This window comes from Dioscorea cayenensis, chromosome 7 (assembly GCF_009730915.1).
Source record: "Dioscorea cayenensis subsp. rotundata cultivar TDr96_F1 chromosome 7, TDr96_F1_v2_PseudoChromosome.rev07_lg8_w22 25.fasta, whole genome shotgun sequence".
Classification (NCBI taxonomy): domain Eukaryota; kingdom Viridiplantae; phylum Streptophyta; class Magnoliopsida; order Dioscoreales; family Dioscoreaceae; genus Dioscorea; species Dioscorea cayenensis.
Window position 1 is genome coordinate 3,818,522 of NC_052477.1, and position 6,571 is coordinate 3,825,092.

General features: G+C 30.7%; 1 long non-coding RNA gene across 4 annotated transcripts; it reads right to left on the bottom strand.

Moving 5' to 3' along the window:
- Nucleotides 1–1,215: 1,215 nt before the first annotated feature.
- LOC120264241 lies at nucleotides 1,216–5,543 on the bottom strand. 4 transcript variants are annotated; one of them, XR_005537389.1, is made up of 7 exons: nucleotides 5,191–5,543; nucleotides 4,434–4,642; nucleotides 3,580–3,629; nucleotides 3,431–3,504; nucleotides 3,290–3,342; nucleotides 3,082–3,137; nucleotides 1,216–1,672 (listed from the first exon to the last, which is right to left on the bottom strand). It is a non-coding gene; the product is annotated as an uncharacterized LOC120264241 (long non-coding RNA). The 4 variants fall into 4 exon arrangements; XR_005537390.1 differs by lacking the exon at nucleotides 4,434–4,642; XR_005537388.1 differs by lacking the exons at nucleotides 4,434–4,642; nucleotides 5,191–5,543 and adding an exon at nucleotides 4,261–4,343.
- Nucleotides 5,544–6,571: the final 1,028 nt, after the last annotated feature.

Here is a 6,571-nt window from a genome sequence, read left to right on the forward strand (position 1 = left end):
TCAGTTACGTACGCGTAAATTATTATTTAGTGTGTTTGGACATGTAATAGTATTGTGTAGGATATTTTAATATGTTTTAATATGTCACATAAATATTATTAATAAGGTACTATTTATGTTTAATAATAAACAAGTTCATATAATCAATAGTCCCAAGTACTGTATGAGGTTGGAGCAGTATTGTGATCATTAGATCTATATGATTTTTATTGCAATTTTTTTTTCCCTCATATTGTCTTTTCCACCAATGGTTCTATTCTCATGTGAGGCATGATTATCTCTTGATATTTTACTTAATCGTGATTTATACATATTTATATGTCATTGAGCTAATGTTTAGTTACGGTATGCAGTTGAAAATTTTTGGTGTTAGTTTAATTCCTTGTTTAGTTAATTCTATGGTCTATTTTTATATTTTCTTTAAAACCAAATGCTTATTGTACTTTGTTAAATTTTTCTATATCAGTTTCAGCCCATTTTGAAGTTAATTTTACGGTCTTCTTTTTTATCTTGTTCAATATTTCTAGCGTGTAGATGTAATTTTTTTATACCAATCAAGCATATTAACTGTTGCCGTTTCCTTTTTATTTCCTTTTTTAGTTTTATTTTTTAATTTTTGGTTATCTCTTTCTTCTTCCCTCCTAAAAAAAATATAGTTTCTATTTTTATTTTAAAATAAACAATTCTTGCATATTTGATGTGATGCTACAAAAAGATAAATGATTGTTATTTAATTCCTCGTATGATATATTCAATTACGATTACTGTGTTCTTAAAATCTTACTACAAGAAATAGACTTTATAACGGTGGAAAAAATTTACCGTTATAAACTCCATTTTAACCCCAATAACTCTATAGCAACAAATATTTAATTAGCCGTTAAATCCTTGATCACTATATATTTTTTGCGACAAATGTATATTTTTGCCGTTATCCCATCTGTTAAGGTTGGAACTGCACAATTTTATAGTGGCGGAACATTTCGGCCGCTATAAGTCCTATAAAAGTGTTTAATATCCCTATAGCGGCAGAAAACTTTGCCACTGTGGATCTTGTAAATTACGTAAATGCTTTAATAGCTAATCAAATGTTTTTCTAATATAAACAAACAAAGCTATATATATATATATATATATATTTGAGACAATATAGAAATCAATATTAATATTTTAATTTATTAATCTCACACTATAAAACTAAAAGAAATAAATTAATTAATTAAAGAACAATATTTTTTTATAATCTATATACATATTGTAAACAAACACACAAATATTGTTGTTTGTCTAGCATTTGTCAATCATTGTTTGTCTACCATTTGCATAATTTTGCTTCTCATAGTTCTTACAATTCATTGTTGAAGCCAATTTGGTATGGAATGCTTCACCATTTGTCTCTGAATTTCTGCTGTTCTTTCTAGAGATAAAACCATTTGTACCCAGATTATTTATTCACTGCCATGTCTTCAGTAATTACATCTGCTGCGTTTGGTTTCAAATGGATGGACTCTTTGCACTCACTATCTTCACATGGCTTAAGGTTCTTAACTGAAACTGATTCAACAGCAACTTTAGTACTAATCCCCATGTTCATGTTTAACCCTTCGAATGCATCTTTTCAAGGTTTGAAATGGATTCAACAGCAATGCAAGATACCATATCAGCAGGTATCCTGCAAAATTGAAGTGTCAACCTACTCACTAAAGTAACAGAACATAAATACCGACATAGCAGTAAAATTTTACAATAACTAGTTTTCCTTACCAACCAAATCAACCACTTCAATGTTAAAGTATTACATGAATGTGGACCAGTAAAAGTGGGCTACCATAACAAGCATAGAAATGCACATAAAAGATAGAAAAATTACTTTCAAACACCAGATGGCACATGCAAAACTGGGAAGAGCCATCTGCATTAAATGTTCTATGAAAAGAAAGGAAAGGTGGCTGCACCATTACCACTCTAGCCAATTCTCTCCATAATTGAAGAAGCGATGCAAGTGAGAATCGGCAAAACCTTCATCTATTAAATATAAAAATGAACAAAAATAAATTATAATATTATCCTCCTACAGCATGCCTCAAAGTGATCCTCAGGGACAAGACCTCTGACATCAATGCAAAGGGAAAACTAATAACTATCAAAAAACAGTTAAGTTCAAGCACAAAAATAAATGAAGAAATGGTGTAATGTGTAGTATAAAACATGAAGAGGTAACAGTAAAGAAGCATGCTTGGCAGTAGCTGAGAAAAAAGAAAGCCAGTTTCAGAAAATGCTCATTACCAAAACCTTCCTCCATTTTTCATGAAATAAGAAATTGAAACTACAGAAGATTCAGATACTCTAAGTTTAATATCACAAACCATGCAAAAACTAGAACAGTGATAGAAAACATTTAGCAAATACATAAAACAAATGAGGTGTAGTGGCACGTCTAGGATCTTGCATGGTCAACAAATGCCTATAAGAAACCGAGAATGATATCAATAGTACACTTTCATACCGAAACAAAACAAAATACTACCGTGAGTTGAAAGTTGAAACCATTAAGACAAGTTTTGCAAAGAAAAAGACATCGAGGTAGATTTTTTATGTAGATAAATAGAGAAATTTCAGATAGCTACATCACACCATATTTAAAGATGAAGTATTTCACAGTCAAGTAAAACTGCTTATACCTGACTCCTAGCAAAGATAGTTATTTATCCTCTTAATATTTCTAAGATCTTTTTTGTATTTTTCAATTTCAAAATGATAATTGAAATGAGGCCTCATGAAACTCGAAATTATGAAACTTTAAAGTAGATGTTTGCTTTTGTCCCATATAGAGTGAACTAGGAGACATGGAAATCCTATTATGAGATCAGCCTAACTGGCTACATATTGGACTAGCACAACTCTTTTTTTACCCCATTTTAGTTTGAGTTAGCATGTTAAGTTATTTATGATTTACTAATATAAGAAACAAAATGCTATTTCTATAAAATTTCCCGTAGTGACAAGACATAAAAACAGCACAATAATTTACACCATGTCACTCATCAAAAATTGTGAGAATCTTCACGTCAAGATACTTACGCTTGATCTGATGAATTCCATGCATCCCGCAAACTGGGAGCTAGCATTTCCATGACCTGCATTAATACATAAATGGAAGATAAGCACATGAGCATATTGTTATTCTTGATGTTTGGTAGTGAAGAAGTCAAACAAATGATGGCCAAGAGCCTAACTTATAAAGCAACAAATACAATAAAGGAAAATTATAATATCATATAATAGTCACCCTGTCGTCATTTATAATGCACCCTAGGCACTCCATGACTACCCCCAAGAGCACTGTCAAAAAGAAATTCAATCAATCCAAGATCACTAATGAACAGGTGCACTGAAATGATATCCTGTTAAATGGAAATGAAAAACCCACATGTAAACTTGCCACTAATACAGAGGACCATAATTACAGCCTTTGCAGCTCCTATGGTCAAATTTTAGGGCAACCTACTAATTTAAAGAAAGAATTATTTTACAAATGAATAAAAAAAAAAATCAAAGCGTAAAATACACAAGATGAACCTTGAGAACTATCTCCAGAGCTGCAAGACCAGTCATATGCTCATTACCTCCTGAAACGCATATAGAAAGATGGTAAATCCAACAAAACACCATAATATCAGTAAATCCAACAATCCAACTTAGTAACACATATAAAAAAATATGTGTATTTGGTGAAGATGATGAAAATATTATAATTTAAGATCAGTTTATTTATTTTTTAACAAAAGTAAAAAAAAAAAACCAACAAAATTACAATATTTACATCATGTAAACTATAATTATATAACTAGTCATACTTACTCAAACATTAAGCGGAACATGAATCTTACTTACTGTGATCAGCATGCCTCATCTTTAAGAATAATAATTAAAAACTTGGAAATACTTCTAGTTATAATTATCTAATATAAAACTACTAAAATATTATAATTTAAAAATCCTAAACTATTTTGAACTTTTGATATATGTCTATTGGAAGCATAAACATTGCTGCCGCAATTGCCATGGATGGAGGATTGATCACTCCAGTCCTTTAGGATGCTAACAAGGTTTGGTTTTCTTTGTTTCATGATATACTCTCCTTTCTGTTTAGTTTATTGCTAAGTGCCCAATTAAATTGGTCTTGTTTTGTAGTTGGATATTTACTCATTGTCGATGAAATGGATGGAGTTGGTTGATAAGGCTCGGGCTAAAACTTACAGGGATAGGAACTTTGGCCTCTTTAAACAATAGCTTGTAATCAGATGGAGCCTTATAACTAGGATTCAAATGTAGTAATTTACTTGAAAAACCAGAACAAAAAAACCCACAAGACATAATAAAAATTCTCAAAATTAGAGTAAATTACAAAATGGATTAGATCAGCAATTTACCGATGGCTTCATGTTTCTCCGATTCCAATTGCTCAAATTTCTTGGACTGCAAATCACTAAGGCCAAAGTACTAGTACTTCGGAAGTTGCACACCTAATGGCTTTCCATGCATTCCAAAGTACTAGTACTTCGGAGGTTGCACACCTAATGGCTTCATGTCTTACAGTCATCTCACCTAATGGCTTTCCATGCATTCCAAAGTACTAGTACTTCGGAAGTTGCACACATCTTTACAAATATGTAAATTACTCAAGTAAAGTACATAATGATCATTTAATTTGATGTGCTAGGAATCCATTTTAGAAACCAAAAACTACTTTTTCTTATGGTATAAAGCCTCATTCAACAAAAATAAATCATCAAGAAGAACAAGAACATACATAACAACAGGCAATCACTCATTACTAATCACGAACATGCATTCACTATCGAAATTAAGATTGAAACCCAAATGCATATAAAGCTTCCAATATTGATCAATATACATAACTCTTCATACACATCATCCACACTAGTCTGAGAGAAAATAATAACATGAAGTCATGAGATAACATTTTTCATTAGCACTCCATGATCCTTCCAAACAATAATCACCCAATTCAGCAAACGAATTTGAAAGCAAGACTAATCCAAATAAAACAAGCAATATCAACACTGATAAGCATCCAAGCATCCAAGAGTCACGAATTTGTGGCCAAATTTGAAAGCACAATCAAGTGGAAAAAAAAGGAGTAAAATAACAACGAAAAGAACTCACCTGATTTGCAAATGGCAGCTTCAGACAAGGAGAGGAGCTTGAAACCGGACATGATTCCGCAGTTGAGCGCCATTAAGCTTTGTCCCTTCTACACATCAGCTCCAGGGTTAGGGTCTTCTACAAAACCCTAACCCTACCCTAACCGTCACCAAGCCTTTGGCCTCTCCATCAATGAGATGCAGCTACTCGAACCTAATCTCCACCACTGAGCTCCACCACCGCGGCGATCCTGATGCCGCCACCACCGCAGCTCCTCGCAGCGATTGGAAGGTTCATAGTGGGTGCTCAAAGCTCACCGTATTTAAAGAGAATGAGGAAGAGAGGGGGGCTCGACGATGATCGAACAACGAGGAGCTAAATTTCTGACGATGATAGTATTTTACTTTTCACCCCTTGGGAAATATAAATTTCTCTTTTATAAAAAATAAATTTTTAAAAATTTTAGAAAATATTTTATTGAAAAGATGATTAAAAAAATAAAAAATTAGCATGAAACTGATTTTTTGTGAACATTTCTTTATTAAAAAAAAGGCTTTATGGGAAACAGTGATAGCTTGCTAATTATCTGTTTGGATAGCCCTTTTAATTATGAGAGTTATTTATTATTTACTATTATTTTTATTTAAAATTTGTTAAAATTTTTATTGCAACAGGAAATGGCTGCGAATTGAGAATATGCGTCTATCCTACAGTGGTTGAATTTTATTAAAAAAAAATTATTTATAAATATATCTTGTCCTAATCTAATAATTTAAACAATTATCTAGTTCAGTTAATAAATTTTTAAGAGTCGATAAGCCATCTTATTTAGTGCACTATCATACTTGTTTGTTTTTTTTTTACCACTCTCATTTTTGAAAAATATTTTTAAAAATTTCTGAAATAAAAAATTATCCATAAAATTAAAGATAATAATTTTTTTCCGTTAATAATTTTTATTTAAATAAATGATAAAAAATAGTGAAGATTATTTTCAATCCTTAAATATAATTTTTTAAAATTTAATATATATATATATATATATATATAGCGGCTAATACATAAATTTACCGCTATAAAAATAATTGTTAAAAAAATAATAAATAAACTTATGTCTATAGTAACTAAATTAAAAAATTTGCCGCTAAAACCACATCTATAGTGGCTAATATAAAAAATTTGCCGCTACAGAGATTTATAACAACAAATTTATAAATTTGCAGCTAAATTTAGTCGCTATAAATCAACATTCTTGTAGTGCTTTTATCAATTTTATGCTAAAAATCAACTTTTGTAAAAACATTATTATTATTATTATTATTTTATCACCTGCTAATACGCTATTGATACTTTATGTGGATGTTAATAATTGTTTTAGCTCTTTAAACTAATGACATTCATT